Below are 24,820 nucleotides of genomic sequence, written 5' to 3' on the forward strand. Positions count from 1 at the left end.
ATATATATATATGTATACATATATATATATATATATATATATATATATAATTTTGTAAAATTATTTTTTCAATGGTATTTTTTATTTATTATTTTACATAAGTGTTTCAGATTTTCTGTTACCTTTTATTGCCTTCTTTTACATTATTTCAAAATTTTTAAAAAATAAAAACAAATCTATTTAAGTCCCTATTATTTTCAGTAGGCAGATAGTCTTTTTTTAGTTTCATTTAGCAGCCATTTTTTATGATTTACGAACTTTCGTATTCTATTTGTGTCATTTTTCCTTATTTTCCTAAAAGTGACTCATGGGAAGGTGCTGCTTTTTGTCCGATCGGGTCGGACGTTTTTTAAGGTTTGCTATAGGGTTGTGAGGGGGTGGGAATGTAGGGAGTACTAGTAAATGGTAGTTATAGTGCTGCTTTTTAGTTTTTTGAAAGTTTATTTTAATTTGTGTTTTTTGGTTTACTAGTTTTCTGTGTTGGGCCTAGTTAGAGCTTGGTAGTATACTATTGTTATTTTATATAATGGTATGTTATATGTTTTAACATTGTTTTATTGTGATGTTTATGTTAAATTTGAAGATAGTATTTTTTTAACATTGTTTTATTGTGATGTTTATGTTAAATCTGAAGATAGTATTTTTTGTGGGTGGGTATTGTATGTTTTTGTACAGGTTTATGAATCTGAAGTTGTTGTATGGACATTCAGATGCTGCGTTTAAAAAAAAAAAACGTTTTGTTGTCTAGTAAACCAATATTTTCAATTTTGAGTTCCTTAGATTTTTTTGGATTACATGAGCATTTCTTTTTTCACACTTTTTCAGGTTTTGTTTGTGGCTTCTTTAGACTTTGGATTGCTTCATTGTATTTAAACTGGATCGTTTTTTTTTGTTGCTTTTTTGGAATAATTTTTCCCAATTGTGGTGGATTATATTTTGACTACATGGATATGGATTAAGATCTACAACTACAGAACAGTAAGGGGTCAGTCCGCCCGCCATCGCCCCGGGAAATGGGAACGCCCGCTAAGGGTGTGGCAGTCCCGCATGGGCAATTAGGATGCGCCCGCCACACTGGCGGGTGCATCACGCATTTTTGCATTGCTGCGGGCGGTTCTGTCAGCAGCACCTGCCGCAATACAAAAAAGGCATGTGCGCATTTGCATGCACAACGTTGCCTGCTACGTCGTTCATGAAAATGCAGGGGGGTACCATAGGTACCCCCCATGTGCCCCCCCAACCCCCCAACATCCTGGGGGCCCGCAACGGGCCCCCAACTGAGGAAACCGCATGCCTTTCCGTGACGGCAAGGCCTGTCAGACGCTGCGGCCGATGCCGCGGCCGACACCGCCCCCGATGATGACCGCATCAGAGAGCGGAGCCGTGAGCCCTGCCTGCCACTCCCTGACGGAGGCTGGAGGCGGCGCTTTCGGTATTTAAAGACGGGATCCACGCTGGTAACGCGCTTCGCGTTCCAGTTTGGATCCCGCCAGGCCTCACACAGCGTTTCCCAGGATTTCTCTGCTTAACTGTTCTAGGAGGGTGCTCCGGTCCTCGTTCTCGGGGATTCTTGTGGCTTCGTAGAGCCTGTGGGCTCTTGTGATTCCTTCGTGTCCTTGCTTCCTGTTTTTTGGTTTGTTCCAGTACCAGTGCGGTCTGCCGGTTGCTAGGAGACCCTGCTGCTTCAGTGTTCCTGTTGGGATTAACCCCTTAGTGTCCTGATTCTGCAAATTCCATGTGTTGTGCAAGGGGTTTTTACTTACCTCAGGAATTCTTTGTTTTTGAACTAATGTACATATTGTTTATAGGAGCTCGGCTCTTATTCAGAGAACCTGTGTCTTTTTACTTGCCTCAGGAAGTTTCTGTTCTTTATTTCATGCTATAGAGAGAAGGCATACGTAGAATTGCGGAGTACTTTGCTTTAGATTGTGCGACTTATTCAGTCTTGCCCCCTGCCCTTTTTTGGCCTCTTTGCTATTTTATATTTGTCCAGTGTATGCTCCTGCTAAGGGAATAGAGTTTTTTGGTTTTCCCTGCCTTCAGGAGTACCTACTGTAGTATTCACTTTGTTTTGTGGCTTATTATTTCCTTTGAGACCTTGGTTACGACTGTAAAAGGTGTATATCGTTCCTGGGAAGTGGTTTCTTGCACTTACTGGTATCTCCCATACGAGGTAACCTTAAGGATTGGGGAGGACCTGTTATATATCCTCTGTCACCCATACCTTGATCTCACCTCTGTTTCTCTTTTTAGGATTGTAGCAGACCCTCTCTAGAAGACCCAGCTGATGTCTACCCTTCTCCCTTCCTTGTTTTGTTTTCTCTCCTTCCCCACCTTCCCTCTTTGGCTTTGACTTAGTTGGGCTGAGGAGGTGGGTGAGGGAAGTCGGGGACTAGCATCATGTCCCTCCATGCCGCCCCTGCAGTAAACACAGGTGAGCCCTTACAATGCCCCCACGGAAAGGCTGCTTCCCGCTGCCATCATAATATGGATGGCGGTGTCTAGCAGACACCGCCACCATATCAGGCTCCTTTTCCAAACCGGTCACCTGTGTGACAGGCGGAAAACAGGCGGACGGTCTTTCCGTCCGCCGGGGTTCCCCCGCCATACTAATATGGCGGGGGGAAATGGCATGCAGGTGGAGGAGAATGTCAGGTGGATCGCCACCACCATGCGGGCGGTGGCGATCCGCCCGACATTCTAATAGACCCCTAAGTATTATTTGTTCGGGGTGGGAAATGTTATATTTTATTATGCATGAGTATTTGATGTGATTGGTAGTTGTTATATTACATTTTATGTCTGCACAGCTGATTGAGTTACCTTGCTCTCCTATAAATACCATATCTGACATACTGTCACTTCACACGCAGGCTGTGGAGAAGACTTTAAAAGTTATGACGGCAACCACGAGGGAGACTCCCGCGGGGCGTATCCAATGACGTCAGGCCTATCGGAGGAGACCTGCGTCTGGCGAAGAACATCGGGTGGATTGAAGAAGCAGAAAGGAAAGGCAGAGAAAGAGGAAGAGGAGCGGGAGACGCCCACGCCGGTCTGTGACTGAGTACTTCGGAAGTCCAAGGAAGACGAAGCCGAGAACCCCATCCTAGAGGAAAGCGAGACGCCAGGAGGCCAACGAGACCGTGCATCGCCCCGCCACTCTCCAGGAGGAGGGTGGCCATACAAGGTACGGTCCATGCTACGGGGCCTCTCAGGGCACTGGGCAGAGAAGGGAACGCTGTAACTGTTGGGCACCGTAATCTGGTAACAGCCTCAAACCTGGTGCTGGGAAACTGGTGAAAGTCCCTCAAGTCCCATACCCTGTAAAGGAAGGGTTATAATTCCTCCGACTGACCCCTGGTTTTGTTTGTTGTTTTTCCCATTTCGTCACGAGATACAGCTGAAGACCAGTGAACTCAGGATACCTCGTGGAGAACCTTGGTGACTACGGGACTCTTCGGTTTGCTCAACTGGCTGTTGCATATAACAATAAAATGAGTTACAGTACAGAATAAACACGTCACTTTAGAGTCCTTTGCCTCCACAAGAACCCTGCTCAGGAAGGTCCCGTGACACTCTCATGTTAGTGGTAAAATTCTGCCGGCTGTGTCCGGGGGCCATACGACGGCCCCATTACAATAGATGCACTGAAAAAGTCTGACTGTGGCGGTCAGAAAAACAACAATTCCGTCTGCCACGTTCAGAAAGCTTCAAACTCTGTTCAGAAAGCCATTATTTCCACACCCTAACGCCGACTCCACAGCTGCATGACCTCTGAGAAAATTATGTTGAGACCGCAGTCCTGTCGCAATTAACTCTGCTGCGGCCCTTCAAAACCAACATAAAAAAGTGACCATAGCAAACTTTGAAAGAAAAATAAAACAGCTGATGGTCATTCACGGGGTGGACACACCCTCACTGCAGAGTAAAAAACACACCCCTTCCCTGACCAGCATCCTTTGCCAAAACCCAACATTGAAGGCCCTCACACCACAGCTGTTAGGAGAGGGGACATTTTACACTGCACAACATCATACCCACTTATCTGCACGCACCAACCCTTTTCACCCATACACCTGACATAACGTTTTCCCCCTCACTACCACATTCCCATTTTCACTAGCCTTTATTTTAACACCATTTAGTATGTCACACAAAAAAACTTTGAAGTTCTCTGACGGGGAGTTATCAGTGATGGTAGAGGAGATCATTACAGTTGAACCACATTTGTTTGGAACTCTAGTCCAACAGACTCGCTCGCCAGGGAGAATGAAATGTGGGACAGGATAGTGATCAAAATCAATGCAGTAGGTACCACCCTGCGCACACTGTGAAATCAAGAGATGGTATGACCTCAAGGCCCGGGTAAAATACCGGGCCAACAGGAACCACAAGGCGGCTCAGAGGACTGGCGGGGGCCCTCCTATTCCTCCACTAACATTCACTGAATAGGAGGAGAAGGTGCTTGCCACACTGCATCCAGAGAGCTTCACAGGAATATCTGGGGGAGTGGAGTCAGGTAAGTACTAACAACAAAACTGCCACAACACTGTCACATACTGTTTTGCACACCTTTTGCCATAGACTATCACATCCACTACTCACAAATGCAGTACCCACTGCTCCCAACCCAGAGCCATTAGGCAGCCATTTCACTCTCTGTTCCTCTTTAAAGGTAGGTAGCCATCTTGTGCAGCGTAAGCGAACATTGCAGATGAGTATACCAAACATGTTGACAAAAATAGATATTGAAGTGTAAAGTACACACATATCTTTATTGCAGTGTCACACCCGTAGGTGCTTAGGAGAAGGCCATCCACACAATGACATGACTTATCTGTCACTTGGGTAATGTGAAGTACCACATTTCTCACATATCAACATCTCAGATACAAGTATGTTGAGGGAACATCAGACAATGTCCACTGGCGGAGTTATCTCACTGACTTTTCCTTAGTGGTGCCGCAGCCATGTACAGTAAACAACAAGATACTTCACTCAGCCAAACGGTAACAGCAACAGGGGGTCAAAACAATTACTCAGCACTGGTACACTCCAAACAGGTGTAGCTGCATCCTCTGGATAGTTTTCAATCAATCAGGGAATTGTAAGCGCGCTACTCACCTGTGAGGGTCTCAAGGCGCGGAGGGGCGGGGGGGTCCGCAGATCTGTTTAGAAGAGGAGCCAGGTCTTGAGGGTCTTCCTGAAGGGGTTCAGGGAGGGGGCACGTCTGATGTCTGCCGGTAGCTTGTTCCATGTCTTGGCTGCAATGTGAGAGAAGAATCTTCCGTCTGCTCTGGCTCTGTGGATGCAGTGGGTTTCGGCCAGTGCGAGGTTGGAAGATCGGAGGTTTCTTTTGGGTACGTGGAAGTTGATTCTGTCATTGAGGTATTTGGGTCCGATGTTGTGTAGGAATTTGTAGGTGTGAGTGAGGATTTTGAAAGTGACTCTTTTCTCCACGGGGAGCCAGTGGAGACTTCGTAGGTGTTGGCTGATGTGTTCGTGTCGGGGTATGCCGAGGACGAGTCTGGCGGCGGTGTTCTGTATTGACTGGAGTTTGCCGGCAAAGAGTGCATTTCCATAGTGCAGTCTGCTGGTGATGAGTGCGTGGGTGACTGTCTTCCTTCACTCAGGAGGGATCCACTTGAGGGTCTTGCGGAGGATGCGGAGGGTGTTGAAGCAGCTGGAGGTGACGGCGTTGACCTGTCGGTTCATGGTGATTGATGAGTGGAGTACGATGCCGAGGTTCTTGGCGTGGTCTGACGGGGTAGGTGGGCTTCCGAGGGCAGTCGGCCACCAGGGCTGTCCCATGCAGAAGGGGTGGTACCGAGGACCAGGACTTCTGTCTTCTCGGCATTGTGCTTCAGGCAGCTGTTGGTCATCCAGACTGCGACGTCTTGTATTCCTTTCTGGAAGTTGAGTTTGGCAGTGGTGGGGTCTTTGGTGAGGGAGAGGATGAGCTGGGTGTCGTCGGCATAGGATACGATGTTGAGGCTGTGTTGTCGGACGATGGCTGTGAGGGGGGCCATGTAGATGTTGAAGAGGGTGGGGCTCAGTGATGAACCCTGTGGGACTCCGCAGGTGATTTTTGTGGGGTCGGAGAGGAAGGGTGGGAGTCTGATCCTTTGGCTTCTTCCGGTGAGGAATGATCGGATCCAGTCTAGGCCTGTTCCTTGTATGCCTGCGTCGTGTAGTCTGGCGACTAGTGTGCGGTGGGAGACGGTGTCGAAGGCCGCTGATAGGTCGAGTAGGATGAGTGCTGCGCAGTGGCCTTGGTCCAGGAGGGTGCGGATGTCGTCTGTGGCGGTGAGTAGGGCGGTCTCTGTGCTGTGGTTGCTTCGGAATCCGGATTGGGACTGGTCGAGGACAGCGTTCTCTTCAATGAATCGTGTCAGTTTCCTGTTGACTGTTTTCTCTGCAACTTTGGCTGGGAAGGGGAGGAGCGAGATGGGCCGATAGTTCTTGAGGAAGTTTTGGACATCTGTACGTGTTGTCACTTAAGCTTTGTGGCATACAATCATGACACACATGGAAACCTACATCAAGTTCACCCACAGAGAGGTATCAATCAATGTGAACAGTGACAAACATGTATTGGCCCACAAACACAATGGGGTTGATTACGATGTTGTTCGGAAAGGCACCAAACGGCCTTCTATTTGTCTGAATCCGATACGGAACCCGCCTTTCCGACTGACTCGGAAACTTTACTAAATGAGTGATTACTATGGCTGGAAAGCATCTGGAATGTCTGACTCGGTTCCGAAAGGCATTGGGAGTAACCAAGTCGGTTGGAGCCGAATCGTAGCGGTCTATGGACCGCGTTTCCAGTTGAGCGATTAGGATTTCAGATTCAGACAGCCTTTCCAAATCAGTTGCTTGGACATGGATCGGCTGTCGGAATCTGACTTTGGGGGCCCGCAGGCCCCCGTTCACCCAGGCCCTCCAAATTGGGCCCTTGGGGGTACCCATGGTTCCCCTTTCCCATGCATGCTCAGTGTGGCAGGCACCATCGGGTGCCCCCCACAGGATGCAAGGTTTTCTCCAACCACCCCTTTTGTCAATGGGAACCTGTGTTATCGTTCGCAACACAGGTTCCCATTGAAGTCAATGCGAGTCCAACAGAATGATGTCCGGAAGCATCGTAATAGTTCGGTTGGACTCGCAGACCCCGATTCATTCGGAAATTATTCAGAAACTGATTTGGTTGGAAGAGTTTCCGGCTGACATCTTAAGAACACGATGGAACACATAGGCAATGCACCAACACACAACACAATATAAATATAAAGGTGTACCTGAAACATCCATCCTATCGCTGTGCAAGTTGCTTATGAACCTGAGTTGTGCTCATGATGTCAGTGTCTGATTTTCCCAGGAACACCTCATTTCCATTTTGCCAGGCAGAACAGCATCATAGTGCAGATGATGTCAATACACTGACATGTCAGAATGAAAATGACAGTGCGAAGGGACCTACAATACAACAAGGATATTTCATGGAGCTGTTCACTAATGTCACAACAACAACACTCCACTCCTGGAGTACATAGTGCATGGATCAGATCAGATGACTCATACATACACCATAAACATATACATCAGTCAAGAGATCATGCAATTACAGCTCTGCACAAAGTACCCCACAGTTGTGCACACCAAACTGTCAGCAACCCCCCACATCCTCACTGCTTCACAACGACAGCAGATGTAACTGTCACAGTCATGTCATCTTACTGCATACTTACACTCAAGGAAAGTAGTTGTTGATGAGCTGTTGATGCAGGCCAAGACCTTCCTCTTCGCCACTATCATCATCACTGTTCATGTCAGGATTCACACCTGGTGGCTCCTGCTGGTCTCCATCCTCCAAAATCAGAGGGATGTCCTTGTGCAATGCAAGGTTAAGGAGCATGAGGCATGCAACTGTGATCTGACACACCTTCCTGGGTGAGTAGAGCAGGGCTCCTCCGGTCTTGTCCAAACAGCAGAATCTGGCCTTCAGGAGCCCAAAAGCCTGCTCCACTGCACAACGTGTCCTCCTATGGGCCTCAGTGAAGCGAACTTCCCCTGGTGTTGTTGGATTTCTCAGCAGGATCAGCAACCAAGGCCGGTTTGGATATGCTGAGTCACCTAGTTGTGAGACACAAAGATGTGCAATCCGGATTCTGGATTTTGGTGAGGATGACAGCATTTATCACAAACACACACAAAAGATGGACACATCTCACTCACCAATAAGCCCGGCCCTCTTTTGTTGTAGATGTGAAATCAACTGGGTATGGTGCTGTTCCGCATGACATAGGAGTCATATGTAGATCCTGGAAATTTGGCACAGACATGTGAAATGGTCAAATCTGCAAGGCATGTCACTTGCACACTGATAGAATGATAATGTTTCCAGTTCCTATAGATTTGCTCACATGCTTGAGGTGGCACAAGGGCAATGTGTGTGCCATCAATGGATCCTACAACATGTGGGATTCGACCTAGGTCATAAAAGTCACCCTTCACAGTTGCCAATTCTTCTCTTCTTGGCAAATTAATATAACTGTCCATATGTAGCATTAGTGCAGACAGGACATAACAAAACACCATACTGAACATCGGCTGAAACATCCCACCAGTTGTTGCCACCGTGTACTGAAATTAACCAGTGGCAAAGAAACGCAGTGTGGCCATCACCTTCACTGTTGGGGTCAGAGCTGTGGGATAGGTTCTGTGAGCCCTTAACTGAGGCACCAACTGGCGACATACCTCCTAATTTGTCAGGCGATTAAGTTGGAACTTCTTAATGATGTCTCGCTCCTCCATGGGCAACAGGTCTGGAGAAGGCCGGTAGACAGGAGCTTGTCTCCTTCTCCGTCTGCAAGGGTACATGTGTGAGGAAACAGGAAAAGAAAAGATGTTGGTTACAGAGTACACATTGACTCATGCCAGCACAAGATGAACAGTCATGTGGAATCAGTTTCATACATGTGGGAGGTGCAGCCATACATTGTCATCATTTAGGTTATGACATTGACAATATGTACATACAAACTAACAGTATGGGGGTAGTGGATTAGGTGACAGACATTTAGGCCATTGCAAAATCATGGATACTCAGCCATGAGGGTTGTGAACACATCATAGGTGGCACACGGAATTAGACTTGAGATTGATATACCTGTTATCTCTTAACATGACACACCTTGATGTAAAGGATGCATCATCCTCATAATCTGCCATTTCCTCAAATCCGGTAAACACAGGAGTCTGTCGCAGCACTGTGTACAACATATATGCACCTTTTGTACACCATAACTGTCTGAGGCGTCTGCATTAAACACCTTGGCACAGTCACAACAACGATACCCAGCTCGACTGGTGAGGTCTGTCCATGCACACATGGATAACACTGACATGTGAGGTATGGTAGAGCAATGCTGGTAAACCTCTGGTTCCAGCAATTTCATGTGAAAGCTGAGAAAAATGAGTGTTGCACTATTGAGTCCCCTTACAAGGTGCTACTGATGCCTGATATTGTGTGGAACACAATCCTGTAATTTTTTTAGGCAAGAACCGCTAATGCCAGCTGATGTGACCCGCGCTGTAGGTGTCAGCCACGGCGGCCACTGCCATTGACCCCAATTGAAAAATGCCAGTGTCGCGGTGGAGGGATTCTGAGCCTGCCTATGAGAATAACATGGTAGCCAATGGACCCTGTCATCGCGGCCACCGCTTGAGGATTTGAAACTCGCGGTAGGCGTGCTCAGCTGTGCCAGCCACTGCCATTGGCCCCAATTGTAAAATGCAACCGACGCGGACCAATGGCAATGCTGGTCTACCACTGATTCCACCCTTGTGACCTATTTATAGGTAGCATATAGGTATACTTATCACTTGCTAACAAATACTGATGCCTGCTATACCTCCCCATTACCTGCTGCTGTTTGTTACCTCTGGGAGCACTCATGGCCTGTGCTGAGAAGGTAAGGGCCTGTCCCTTCACTCCAGAGAAGCTGGATCTCCTGGTGGACAAAGTCCTTGGCCAGTTTTGGCAATTATATGGTTCACTTGAGGTACCGGTAATTGTATATGTACATATTTTGAACTCATGTGAATGTTTAGCTTATGTAACTGCACACTAGTAAGTGCCACAGAGTGCACGCCAATGTAGATGCCTTGATTGTTGGACCTCTACATGGACCATACATGACAGTCCATATGTTGCACTTAAGTCTGTGGAGCGGATGGCCCTATTGGTACGAGTGTAGCTATCTTTGACACTTTGACCTCAGATTTTGCCCTCTGCATGGCTCTGATTCATGTTAGCTACTTTCACTTTTTTAATGACTACCTGGTTATGGTGCAATGGTAAATAGATCCTTCTTTCCCATGAGCCCTGACTGCATACAATGAGGAGTTAGACAGAATGAGCGTTGCCAATTGTACAGTTCCACTGATGACTGAGACTATTTTCAATTTGTGCACCTGTTCCCTGGGAGGTGTTTCAAAATCACTATCATACTTACAATGTCAACATAAATGAGATGAGACATGTCAATTGGGCAGAGGCTACAGAAAAGTCCATCAAATTGGTATACAGGGGCACAATGGAGATGAGTGCTGTCTGCCCACTATATATAGGCCTGTTTTTGTATTGCATAGATTCAGCTGAACTCACCTCTTTCACATCTGAGACATGTACAGTGTAGATGTAATCATACAATTGGTAGGATATAGTGGTGAGGATCACATATGTAACTACTGTCTCAACATTCACATTCAACATGCAGGTGAGAATTGTGATGGCATCCCATTTTTAGTGTCAGAATTGCCAAAAGGGCTGTCCTGTGAATGCACAGTGCTGAAAGTCCACATATCACAACTGACTAGGTTAGCCTTCTGAGTAGTGCACACTCCTATTTGGTCACAAACAGTACTAGCTCTTATTTAGACATGATAGCCCTCACCGTGTTACCTTAGTGAGCGCATGTTGTGTCACCTACCTTACTGTGGCCTCTGTACCACCTGATGCAATGCAATGGCCCTGATCGTAAAGGTGTTTGTCACAGTGAGTATTTCATTGAGGTTTTCTGAACAGTGTACTGTCGGTCATGTTCCCTCACATCACAAACCACCAAGGATGTTCTTGCTCACCTTGATCTAAGTAGGCAGCCTCAGTATGTGTATGTAATGACCAGATAGTAGGTTCATCCTCACAGACGTTACCATTGTAATTCCTAAGCTTGATTGGAGCGTAGCATGTGACATGGTCTGTATGACTATGCTGTCTACTATATATCTGTGACAATCTGTTCTACATGTCTCCCATGCCCACAGCTCAAAGTCCATCAGCGAAAGGCCATTAGTACACACTGCTGCCTCAGCAAGAATATCACCGAGATGCAGCTGGGGCTGGCTCCCGAAGTGGCAGGTTGTTGTGCCAGACCTTGACCTCCCTAATGACTCACATTCTGGTGGTGACCCAGCCAGAGCTTGATGGACATTTGAGGGCCCAACGGCAGCTAATTGGGGGTGAGTATTAGGCTAAGTGTACGTTTGTGCATGAATGACTACCTTTATTCCAGCCATCATCACCCCAGGAAGCTTCGAGATGTCTCATGTGTGATGCAATGTTTAGGAATTTGATTGTGTAGGAAGGGCAGGAGGGCAGGAGGGGCCTGGTGTCTACAACTGTCTCCACTTAAAGTAGTATTAAATAGGCGGTATCATACAAACAAATCTTACCATGGTTGCAGATCCCATCTGGAGATTGATGTCTGAACTGACCCATTCAGACACATGAAAATAAGTGTGTGATTTGTCTAGCTCTGGATCGTCATTCTTGCGTGTACAGTGTGGCTCCCAGACTAATGTGACTCATTTTTATGGTGTGGCAGTGGCTTGCGGCATGGCCAATTAAGCACTCAGGGTGCAAGGAGTTTGCAGAAGATCCCCTTGTCCTATGTGTTGGGTACGGCCAAATGATACAGATGGCAGCATCACAGTTGAATCTTGAGTTTCCTACCTGCAGCATAGCATCAATCAATCAATCAATCAATCAATGAATTTGTAAAGCGCGCTACTCACCCGTAGGGTCTCAAGGCGCTGGGGGGAGGGGGATCCGCTACTGCACGAAGAGCCAGGTCTTGAGCTGTTTCCTGAAGGAGAGATGGTTCTGGGTCAGTCGTAGGTGGGTGGGGAGGGAGTTCCATGTCTTGGCCGCCAGGTAGGAGAAGGATCTTCCTCCGGCGGTGGTCTTGCGGATGCACGGGACGGTGGCGAGGGCAAGGCTGGCGGAGCGGAGGTGGCGGGTGGGTGTGTAGAATGTGAGGTGGTTGTTGAGGTATGTGGGTCCCATGTCGTGGAGAGCCTTGTGTGCGTGGGTGAGGAGTCTGAACGTGATCCTCTTGCTGATGGGGAGCCAGTGCAGGTCTCTCAGCTGGGGAGAGATGTGGCTGAAGCGGGGGGTGTCCAGGATAAGTCGTGCAGAGGCGTTCTGTATGCGCTGGAGTCTTTTCTGTAGTTTGGCTGTGGTTCCAGCGTAGAGGGTGTTTCCGTAGTCCAGTCGGCTGGTGACGAGGGCCTGGGTGACCGTCTTCCTGGTGTCGGTGGGGATCCACCGGAAGATCTTTCGGAGCATGCTCAGGGTGTTGAAGCAGGATGACGAGACGGCGTTGACTTGCTTGGTCATCGTGAGGGAGGAGTCCAGGATGAAGCCCAGGTTGCGAGCATGGTCCGTTGGCTTTGGAGCGGAGCCCAGGGCAGGGGGCCACCACGAGTCGTCCCAGGCGGAGGGGGATGTTCCCAGGATGAGGACTTCCGTCTTATCTGAGTTCAGTTTCAGCCGGCTGAGCTTCATCCATTCCGCGACGTCTTTCATTCCTTCCTGGAGGTTGGCTCTGGCTGTGGCGGGGTCGTTGGTGAGGGAGAGGATTAGCTGGGTGTCGTCGGCATAGGAGATGATGTTGAGGTTGTGTTGGCGTGCGATGGCTGCGAGGGGGCTCATGTAGACGTTGAAGAGGGTGGGGCTGAACGAGGATCCTTGCGGGACGCCGCAGATGACTTCGGTGGCCACGGACCGGAATGGGGGAAGGCGGACTCTCTGGGTTCTGCCGGCAAGGAACGAGATGATCCATTCCAAGGCCTTTCCTTGGATTCCGATGTTGCTGAGGCGCTGTATCAGGGTGCGGTGGCATACGGTGTCGAAGGCTGCCGAGAGGTCCAGGAGGATGAGGGCAGCTGTTTCCCCGTTGTCGAGCAGGGACCTGATGTCGTCGGTGGCTGCGATGAGGGTGGTCTCGGTGCTGTGGTTTGCTCGGAAGCCGGACTGCGAGGGGTCGAGGGATCCATTGGTCTCGAGGAAGGCGGAGAGTTGTTTGTTGACGATCTTCTCGATGACTTTGGCCGGAAAGGGGAGGAGCGAGATGGGGCGGAAGTTCTTGAGGTCCATGGGGTCCGCGGTGGGTTTCTTCAGGAGGGCGCTGAGCTCGGCGTGTTTCCAGCTCTCTGGAAGGTGGCGGATGCGAAGGAGCTGTTGATGATGTTCCGGAGTTGGGGTGCGATGATGGAGTCGGCTTTGTTGAAGATGTGGTGTGGGCAGGGGTCGGTTGGGGAGCCGGAGTGGATGGTGTTCATCGTGTGGGTGGTATCTTCGGTGCTGACCATCGTCCAGGTGCGGAGGGTGGTGGTGGGGGGTGCCGGATCGGTGGTAGGGTGCGCGGTCTGTGCGCTGAAACTGTTGTGTATGTCGGCAATCTTGCGGTGAAAGAATGAGGCGAGTGAGTCGCAGAGGTCCTGCGAGGGTGTGATGTCGTTGTTGCAGGCGCTGGGGCTGGAGAGCTCTTTGACGATGCTGAAGAGTTCCTTGCTGTTGTGGGAGTTGTTGTCCAGTCGTTCTTTCAATGTGGTCCTTTTGGTGGTGCGGATCAGTTGGTGGTGTTTGCGGGTGGCGTTCTTGAGGGCTGTCATGTTTTCTGTAGTCTGGTCGTGGCGCCAGGCTTTCTCGAGGGTATGGCAGGTTTTCTTGGGGTTTTTGAGGTCGTTGGTGAACCAGGAGGCTTTCTTGCTGCCGTGTCTGCTGGGGGGGTTCTTCAGTGGTGCGAGGTCATCGGCGCAGTTGGTGAGCCGCTGTGTGAGGTTGCGGGCTGCTTCGTTGGGGTCCGTCGTGTTGGTGGGGGGGTTCTGGCTGAGGGAGGTGGTGAGCTGGTCGGCGGTGATCTTGCTCCAGCTTCTGCGGGGAACCTGTTGAGGGTGGTTGTGGGTCGTGGTTCTCCTGAAGTTGAAGTGGACGCAGCTGTGGTCTGTCCAGTGCAGTCCAGTGGAGTGGCTGAAGGAGATGTGCTTGCTGGAGGAGAAGATGGGGTCAAGCGTGTGGCCGGCGATGTGGGTGGGGGTGTTAACCAGTTGCTTGAGTCCGAGGTTGGCGAGGTTGTCCAGCAGGGTGGCGGTGTTGCTGTCATTGTTGTTCTCCAGGTGGGAGTTGAGGTCTCCTAGGAGGATGTAGTCTGAGGAGGTAAGGGCGTGCGGGCTGATGAAGTCTGCGATGGCTTCGCTGAGTTGTGTGCGTGGTCCCGGGGATCTGTAGACGAGGGTGCCTCTGAGGGTGGTCTTGGGGTCGGTGTGTATCTGGAAGTGAAGGTGTTCGGCGGCGGTGAGGGTGTCGTCGGAGTTGGTCGTGATTCGGATGGTGTTTCTGTGGACGATGGCGATGCCTCCTCCGGCTTGGTTGACGCGGTCCTTCCGGGCGATCTTGTAGCCATCCGGGATGGCTATGGCGATGTCGGGAGCTGAGGAGGCGTTCATCCATGTTTCTGTGAGGAAGGCGACGTCTGGTGATGTTGTGTCGAGAAGGTTCCAGAGTTCGACTGCGTGCCTGTGGATGGAGCGGGTGTTGAGCAAGATGCACTTGAGGTGGTCGTTGCTGGAGCCTGGCTTGGTGGGTGCGGTGCAGGATCGGGTGCAGGTGAAGTTGCAGGCGTGGCAGGTGAATGCTCTGTGGGTGCGTTTCGGGTTGGCTTGGTAGCAGGCTGGCTGTCGGCCGGTGTTGAGTGCGTGGAGGGTGGCGTCGTCGTATCTCTGTCGGGTTGGCTGGCTCCGGCGGGGTCCAGGGGTTCTGGCGCTGGGCACGGTCCAGGCGTGGACGGGCTTGCCTTTGGCGAGCCTTCGGCACGCAATCGGCGCGCCCGCTGCGCGTGGCCGCTGCACGTACGCGCGGTCCCCGCCATATATGGCGAAGTGGGAGGGAGGAGCAGCTGGGAGGCGGGAGCGGGGCGGCGAATGGGGAGCGGGTGCCAAGAGAAGGGGGCGGGGCCGCAGGAGAGCAGTGGTGGGGAGCGGAAGGGGGGGGGTGGAAAGAGCGGGAAGACGGAGCGGGAGAGCGAGGGCAAGCCTGGGCAAGCCTGGAGAGCAGGGGCCTTCAGGAGAGGCGGCAGCAAGAGAGGCCAAGAAGGCAGCAGCAGCAGAATCTGGGCACACGGGGGCCATGCGGAGTGGAGTGACCGGGTCAAGGGTCACTGCTCACTGCCGCGCGGTCCCCACCATAAATGGCCAAGTGGGAGGGAGGAGCAGCTGGGAGGCGGGAGCGGGGCGGTGAATGGGGAGCGGGTGCCAAGAGAGGGGGGCGGGGCCGCAGGAGAGCAGCGGCAGGGAGCGGAAGGGGGGGGTGGAAAGAGCGGGAAGACGGAGCGGGAGAGCGAGGGCAAGCGAGGGTAAGCCTGGAGAGCAGGGGCCTTCAGGAGAGGCGGCAGCAAGAGAGGCCAAGAAGGCAGCATCAGCAGGATCTGGGCACACGGGGGCCGTGCGGAGTGGAGTGACCGGGTCAAGGGTCCCCGCCATATATGGCCAAGTGGGAGGGAGGAGCAGCTGGGAGGCGGGAGCGGGGCGGCGAATGGGGAGCGGGTACCAAGAGAGGGGGGGCGGGGCCGGAGGAGAGCAGCGGCGGGGAGCGGAAGGGGGGGGTGGAAAGAGCGGGAAGACGGAGCGGGAGAGCGAGGGCAAGCCTGGGCAAGCCTGGAGAGCAGGGGCCTTCAAGAGAGGCGGCAGCAAGAGAGGCCAAGAAGGCAGCAGCAGCAGGATCTGGGCACACGGGGGCCGTGCGGAGTGGAGTGACCGGGTCAAGGGTCACTGCTCACTGCCGCGCGGTCCCCGCCATATATGGCCAAGTGGGAGGGAGGAGCAGCTGGGAGGCGGGAGCGGGGCGGCGAATGGGGAGCGGGTGCCAAGAGAAGGGGGCGGGGCCGCAGGAGAGCAGCGGCGGGGAGCGGAAGGGGGGGGTGGAAAGAGCGGGAAGACGGAGCGAGAGAGCGAGGGCAAGCCTGGGCAAGCCTGGAGAGCAGGGGCCTTCAGGAGAGGCGGCAGCAAGAGAGGCCAAGAAGGCAGCAGCAGCAGGATCTGGGCACACGGGGGCCGTGCGGAGTGGAGTGACCGGGTCAAGGGTCACTGCTCACTGCCGCGCGGTCCCCGCCATATATGGCCAAGTGGGAGGGAGGAGCAGCTGGGAGGCGGGAGCGGGGCGGCGAATGGGGAGCGGGTGCCAAGAGAAGGGGGCGGGGCCACAGGAGAGCAGCGGCGGGGAGCGGAAGGGGAGGGTGGAAAGAGCGGGAAGATGGAGCGGGAGAGCGAGGGCAAGCCTGGGCAAGCCTGGAGAGCAGGGGCCTTCAGGAGAGGCGGCAGCAAGAGAGGCCAAGAAGGCAGCAGCAGCAGAATCTGGGCACACGGGGGCCGTGCGGAGTGGAGTGACCGGGTCAAGGGTCACACTCAATGTTTTCCCGGCACAATCACAGCCACTGCACACATGAGCAGACAGTATAGATGGGAAAAAAATGGTATGCATTACGTGATGCAAAATTGTACATTGTGTCCATGGCAATATGTCTTTGAGCTTTGAGATGCGCAGACATGGTAAGGTTGATGCAATGGAGCAGTGTGTCTGGATTGGGTGAACGTGTTAACCCATAAGGGTTGACATGGTTGGATGGGATCAGGACGGATGGAAATGTGGTATGTTTTAGATAATTGTACTATACATTGCTACTGAGTCAGCCAATGTTAATCTGAGTGGCAGAGCTTACAGTGTATGCTTTGAGGAGGGGTAGACATGTGCATCAGTGCACTGTCAAGGTGTGGCTACTGACATGCATCAGGGAGTGACATCTTGTGAGACTGATGTGCCCTGTGTGTCAGCAGTCAGGACAACATAGGGATGACATACTCCAGACAATGGCTTGGACATTCCTTGTCCTTGTGGATGCCACTCTCATCTTCATGGATGGGCTTATTTGAAGGACTTCTATCCTTTATGGGTTGTTCTGACATTGACAAATGTTTTGTGGATGAGGTCAGCTCACATGCAACGCCCTTGACTGAGAATGCCCTAGCCAGGCTAATGCGCCTTGTTCTTTATTTACAAAATTACATGGTGATTTGTACAATTTTATTCACACTACCTGTGACATGTAGCAAGTCTGCTGATCAGTATGTGTCAACTGCATCATCTGGCAGTGGACATCAGTGAGCTTGATGATTGGGGGTTTAAGTGTCCACTTCCATGTCAATTATGCCTTCAGATTGTGATGCCACTTATCCCAAGTAGGCGTTCTACAATACAAAGAGACATTGTTGTATTCATGTAAGATTTTTACATATTTGCATGTCTCAGTTTGTATGTGTAGTGGTGTGAGCATAAGGCCTTTCATCATAATGTTAGAGGGACACTACTCCACTGGATGTGCAGCTTGTTTGAGAGGATGCATGTAGGTGTTGCTACACACAAGAGGATGTGAGATGTATATGTTGGCACATGCAATGTGATTTGGCATTGTCAACACAACATGTAGCGTGACTTTACACATGGCATGTGTCAATACATCCTGTTCTCAAGCCAAAGCTTGAGCTGATGCAGCCAATCTGTGTACAAGTAATTTACTGTACTGATGTATAAACAGTTGAATATATATTTGCTTTCAGATTTGTAGCAAGGTAATTGTATTGAACCTATGTATCCTTCTGTTACCACATCAATCAAGGGCAGGGAAGGAGAGGGGGCCTGACACTGTTGGACAAGCAGCTGGCCTGAGTGGTCCCCAAGGGTTGAGCGACACAGAAGGGACCAGTGCCTCGGAGGGTGATGGTAGTGCCCTGGAGGAGACAGGAAATGATACACCAAGTTCCACAACGTCACTCTCCAATGGCAACGCAATGGTGGACCAAGGAAATAGAACATCGGCATCTCCATCCACCAAACCACGTTCTGTGTCCAACATCCCTGCTGCTACGCAACCTGCTATCCGGGCCCGTTCCCCTAAGAAGGGTAGAGTCTCCTTACCCCCAAGCACCGCAGCCCCTGCCCCTGTCTCCCATGCTGCCCCCAGTGTAGAGGCCATTGACGTCCTGCAGCATATCTCTGTGGGTCAGACTGCAGTCCTGAATGCCCTCCAGGATCATGACAACACGTTGTCCCAAGTTGTTGCTTTCCTGGAGGGGATTCATTAGGACATGCAAGACCTGCAGAGATCTGTCCAGTCTCTGGCCTCAACACTGATGACAGCCATCCAGAACTACCTGTCCCTTCCCCCTCCACCCTTCCAATGCCCCCACCTGACCAGAGCACATGCAAACCTGAACACACAGGCACTCCGACATCCACACACAGCCCACATCAACACCACTCCAAGAAACGCAAACACACTAGACTCACCACATCATGCACAACACCCACTCCCAGCACACAAGACACAATACCAACAACACCATCCCAGGACACTCAGACACATGCACACAGAAAAGATGCATCCAAATCTCAGACCTCAGTTTCCTCTCCCTCCAAAACCCCACCCATCACCACACCTCCTCCCACATCTTTGAAAACACTTACCCTGTGTGCCCTAAACCTCTGGCCTGCCACTGCTGCCCCCCCCCCCTCCCAGAGTTAGGAGGGCTGGCTTACCAATCCCTTCAACTTCCACTTTCAGCCACCCACCTGCGAAGGGTGGCACCATCAGACCTGCTGATGAAGTCCCTTCCCAACAGGGGACTAAGGGTAAGAGAGCCACCCTCCCCAATCCCACACCTAAATCATCCAAGAGAGCCAAAAAAGATCCCCCACCCCCTCGTTCTGACAAAAAGGTGGCTAACATAGCCAACTCCATGGCCATCCCCCATCATCACTTTCGGGGTTATTAGATACCCAAATTGATTAAGCTTAGCCCTCCACATACAGAGGACAGCCCTCCCCCTTCCCAAGCCAGCCCTTCCCCTACCAGGTCCAGTCCTCCCACTACCCCAGCCAGCCCTACCCCTCCCAGGTCCAGCCCTCCCAAGTGCAGCCCTGCCAAGGATTGAACCAGCCTCCCACTGCCCACCCATATCCCCCCTGAGTGATGCCTGGAGTGCCCATTTGATGCCCCTATCTTGGGGAGATTTCCCTGGCAGTGAACTGTGTGGCATATTTTGCGGCACACACGTGCTGTCTGATATTTGGATTGGCCATTTTGCCTTGTTGTTTGGCACTTTTTGACAATATCATAGCATTGATTAAAGCTATATTTTCTTTAAGAACTTTGTCGTGGTCTTGCTAATGATGCAAAACAATGTATGTGTATATGATGACCTGTTACAGTATAGTAGTACCACTGTCACCATGTCATATAATGTATTTACAGTTGCAAGAGTACTCAGAGCTTGGGGCAGGTAATGTGTTTGTTGCATCAGAGGATCAGTGGGGACATGATGTGATGGGCTACTATTGGGCTATACATTGCCTTGGTTGGGATCTGCTATGGTACGCATGGCATCTTTGCTTTCACTACATCAACATCAAAGATTTTGCTTTACTGTCTGACTTGTGGGGTGGACAGGGTGCTTCATAATATGAATCATAGGTGTTTTTAACAGACCTAGGTAGGTGTGCTGTTGTCTTAGAAATGTATGACTTCACAGGCACATAAGTGCATTTCCATGTGCGAACTTTCCCACCACTGCATCATTATTACCATGAGAAATGCAGTTGCAGGAATATATGTTAGTGACTTGTCCTTCAACATTTACCACATGTACATGCCAGTTGGTTAAGGCATAGTTTGTCACAATCTCAATGACATGCAACAGTGCTATGTGCAGTGTGTCCTCATGACCTTGACATCCTGGAAACCATCTACTTGTGGGCCACATCAGCTGAGAGTAAATGTAAATGTAAATGTAAATGTATGGATACTTGTATAGCGCACGACTACCCGGAGGTCTCTCGGCGCTTGTACGAATACCGCTGTGGAACCCATCCTGGCTTTTCCCTGTGAGGCGTCCACTCCTGGGCACCCCCAAGGTGAAGGCCAGGCATCCTTAGCGTTGTGGGGGCCGTTGTGGGAGAGTGTGTTGATCAAATGAGCAAGACAATGGTTTGTGGCTATCACAATGTTCAGCCTTTACTTTGTACATGTGAATTCACTGTGCTGCCTAACTCTGCACAACATATTCTTCATTGCCGCAATATGTCATGCATTCATGACCCATGCCACTGTATCCACTCTACTATATTCTACTCCACTCCATACCACTCCTGTACACCAGTCCAATATACAGCACTCCACTGTATGCTGTTACACTGTACCTGACACCACTGTATGACACTACAGTCTACACAACTCCATTATATACCACTCCAATGTGCACTACTCCACTATATCCTATGGCACTCTATGCCAATCCACTGTACAACACTCCTCTCTACGCTACTCTACTCTACGCCATTCCACTGTATGCCACTCCACTGTTTGACACTCCACTGTACCCTACTCCAGTGTGTGTCACTCTACTGAGGCACACTCCATTCTACGCTATTGCATTGTACACGTCACCAGTGTTTGCCACTCCGCCGTATGCCATTCTACTCTACTACATTCCAGTGAATGCCAATCCAGTCTACAACAATTCACTTTGCAACACTGCCCTCTATGCGTATCCCTTGCACATGTAGTTGCTGGAGTTCAAGAGCAGAAGGTGACATCAGCAGTGTAGAGGTGTTTGATGAGCCACTCCCGCCCATCCTGATGTTTGTTGTAGATGGAGATGAGTATGTGACATATGTGAAAATGCATTTGAGGTTGTGCCATGAGATGCAGGCTCAGTCATTTGTGAGGATGTGCAGTAAGTTAGGTTTGTTGAATGCAGACTGCACAGCAAGGGATTGTGATCAGGGCACAGATGTTTGCTTGGTTAGTGTTGGCTTGTCCATGGTGATTGGTGTAGACATAGATTGAACAACTCACATGTAAGTTGGGGTATAGGGTTTGAGATGTTGCGCACAGGCTCACAGACAAAATCTTTGGGGCATCGATGAGAATGTCATGAACTTTCACACTGTCTTGATGCTCGAGGGAGTAGAGTTATATGTTGTGTGCCCACCTTCTTAGATGTTTACTATATGCTATATCTGGCTATGATAGCCTTTAGTCTGGTGATGTTGAGTGTGTGTGAAAGCTCAGTCAGTATGTGTGTTATTGGCACCCTGACATATACATATACTCTCTGTTTGGTCTGTTGTGTTATAAGTGTACAGTGTGGTGGAGGGAATGTTCCTCTTCGTAGCAGATGTGCAATACCTGAGGAGTTTAATTGACATGCATGTGGAGGGTGGAGTTATAAGCTCTCATTAGTCTGTCTAACGTATGTGAGTTTATGTGTTTCATGTGTGTCTTCTGAATTCATGTGATGATGCTCTTGCCCCTCCCTGTGACATCTCTTCCTCTTTGTGTAATGGCAATGCATCTTGATGTCTGATGGACAAAATTACTTCATATATAGAGGTGACACGGTGAGTTGTTGTTGGCAAAGGTTGAGAGTTGCACTATTATTTTTGTAGCAGCTGATATGACATAGTGGTCATACTTTTTGTTGTGTCTTATGTTCTGAGATGGTAAGTGTGGGTATGGAGTATTCTGAGTGTGTTGACAGTTCCACCTGTGGCAGAGGAGTGTGTCATGCTGGCTGACAGGAAATGTTGTACACAGTGAATTAGTGGACACATGAGTTATGTGCCTATGAGTGACACATGGGTATGACATTTAGTGATGTGCTGGTACAGAGTTTAGACCTACCCCTACAGACTACAGTTCATGTGACATGGCTCAGCATGATCACTCTTTCTGAGTTTCCTTAAGACCAAGCAAGCCTTTTGGTGGTTAGCTAATTAGTTTGTGGGGGTGTCCCCGGCAATGTTCTGCCATATTGTGCTGGTGTCACAATGTGGTGACATGTTTACTGCGCATATGTGCATATACAATGATGTGGCAGATTGCAGTTTTGGACAAGTTCTGTGAATGTCAGCAGCTGTGTGAGAAGTGTGCTTTCATATGTGCCAAGCAGGGTCAATGGTATTTGCTGTGGGCTGTGAGTTGCATGTGGTCAATAGTCATGTGGTATGTTTTTGCTGTTTTTGGTAATGTTGTTTGCTGTTGAGAGTGTGAGAGTGCAATGAGGGGCCTTTTTGGAGTGACGCATGGATAATGAAGAGTGATACATGTGCTGGCATGCTTTTTGATGTTGTTGTTCCTGGAGGTGAGGTCAGGTATGTGTGTCCCTGGTTGTAGTGGTGTGAGCACACTGTTTTGTGGGCATGCAGTGCTGTTTGTAGCAGAACCATGGCCTGTAATAGGTGAGAGGCACCCTCATGTCAAGATATGGTTGCTGTGGGATGTAATGGGATGTAAGTAGGTCATTCGTTTGAGGAGGATGAAGGCTGTGATGTTTGTGTATTGGCCCTTTCCACAGACCTGTGTATGTGTGTGTTCTGTTGTCATTACAGGAGAGGGTGTGTGTGCAAAAAGTGTGTGTAATTGAGGGCACTGAGATGAGTGTTGCATATGTTTTATTGTGTTTTTTTTGTGCTGGGCAAATCAGGCAATGGGGAGTCTTGTTCATTTACAATGTAAGTATGTCCAATTGTGCCTTGTCCCCCCTATCTGTGATCATTCTGCTGTCAGCATTATGGCAGCTAATGCGTTGGAGGGAATTGACACCTTGGCCCTCTTGTGACCATTGAAGTGTTTGAGGCCCATCTGCCTCTAAATGTGCATCTCTGCCCACCGCTGCTATTAATGTGACAGTCACGGCCAGCCCAAATGGCAGCAGTCTGGACGGTAAATTGACCCCCTGCTTCAGGCCCGGCAGGAGTGTGGGACGTGCCAATATATTGTGTGTCCATCAAGATGCCTGAGGTTAACAGGTAAGTTGTCCCCAAGTGGTTACAGGGTCATGTTGGGGTCAGGCAGACCTGCGGAGTGCGGTATGGGCCAGCTCCCGGATGGGGGACCTAAACTTGACCGTGGGATATGCATGCAGTGATTGGTCTTTGACTTACCTCGGGTGGGGTCCGCGACGGCATCATATTTGGTAGTAGTGGATCAGGTAGAGCAGCGGCAGGACTTGTAAGACAGAATACATGACATCCAAGAATGTGGTGAGATGCGTGGTGTGGAATTTCTTCTCTATGTGCCTCTGTTTCCGCTAACTCAGATAAGCTGGTTTAACCACCACGGTCGGATGGTCTGATTCACGCATTGTAATAGGGAGGGCGGTCAAAGCGCACTTCTGCCCTGCTGTTTGTCTCCTTTGGCCCCTTCCAACACCGGAGCGGTCTGGATTTCCTGTCAGATTTGGAAAAACTACGTCAGACGGAAATATGCCTATCTTTGCCCATTGTAATATGGAGATCAGGATTACCGCTTCCAGCGCAACCAAATTGTGTTTTTCCGGCTTCTGTTTTTTTAATTCAATTGCAAATTGGGTTTTACTTGCATTTTTTACACTTAGTGCTTGATTATGAGTTTGGCGATGCAGCGATGGGTCTGCACCGCCAAACGTGTGGTTGGGCTGCCCACCAGATTTGGAGTTTCCTCCTGTCTGGCGGGCACTTTTTTGGTGTTCTCACAGTAGTGTCTCTAAAAATGGGCACCGCAATTGGAATGCCAAAAAGAGTTCCTGCACGGCATGGACTAAAAAGTCCATGTCATGCAGGAACTGGGGTACATGCACACATGGGGGCACATGTTGTGTCCCCCTGCATGCACCCCAGGGCACAGAGGCACAGGCACTTTGTTTCCAAACCGCCAGAGTTTTCATGGCGGAGGAACTGCCATGAAAACCATAACGGTCCCGCCAAGCATATCGATTCCTCTTGATCACTGCAAAACCCGTTCCCTGCCGGCTGCAGCAGGGCAATGGCGGTCTGACTGCCCTAATCAAAATAGAGCGGTCGGGAGACCGCGGCCGCCGCACCCACACAAGTCTGGCGTCCGTTGACCGCCAGACTCATAATTGAGCCGTTAGTGTAGATTGTTGGGGGTTCTCCAAATGCTTTGTTAAAATGGTAATAACAGCCTTGTATGGCCGAGTGTGTGTATAGTTTAAGGATAGTTTGGATCATAGTAGTTCAAAATCTATTATTATTGTATGAGGGGAGCAGTTGTCTGTCTTTATTTTAATGTTATTTAGAAGTTTTTAAGATGTACTACTTTGTTCATTAGGTAGCAGGGTGTAGTACATTCGTGTTTTGCTATTCACCATGTATGCTGTATATCTGAGTGAATGGTTTGGCACACATTTTGGGTGTCCCATCTATCATACATGTTTGACATTGGCTTATTTTTCATACGTTTTCGGCTGTAGCAAATAATGCGCTTTTCACTGTTAATATTATCAAGTAAGAGGAAGGGTTCCTAATTATGTGAGTTAGTTGAGTGTTCAGGAATTTGGATAGCTTGGTATCTTCTATGGGCAAAGGGATATCACTGTTGGCTCTATTAGTCGTTGCTATTGAGCATTCATTGGTGGGCATAGC

General features: G+C 50.0%; 1 long non-coding RNA gene across 1 annotated transcript in view; it reads left to right on the forward strand.

Moving 5' to 3' along the window:
- Positions 1 to 2,955: 2,955 nt before the first annotated feature.
- LOC146772890 (uncharacterized) overlaps positions 2,956 to 24,820 on the forward strand; it is a 42,562-nt gene continuing 20,697 nt past the window's right edge. Inside the window, exons 1-2 of the long non-coding RNA XR_014972039.1 lie at positions 2,956 to 3,187; positions 11,329 to 11,523. This is a non-coding gene — a long non-coding RNA (uncharacterized LOC146772890). The remainder of the gene's footprint in view (positions 3,188 to 11,328; positions 11,524 to 24,820) is intronic.

This window comes from Triturus cristatus, chromosome 12 (genome assembly GCF_964204655.1).
Source record: "Triturus cristatus chromosome 12, aTriCri1.1, whole genome shotgun sequence".
Taxonomy (NCBI): Eukaryota; Metazoa; Chordata; class Amphibia; order Caudata; family Salamandridae; genus Triturus; species Triturus cristatus.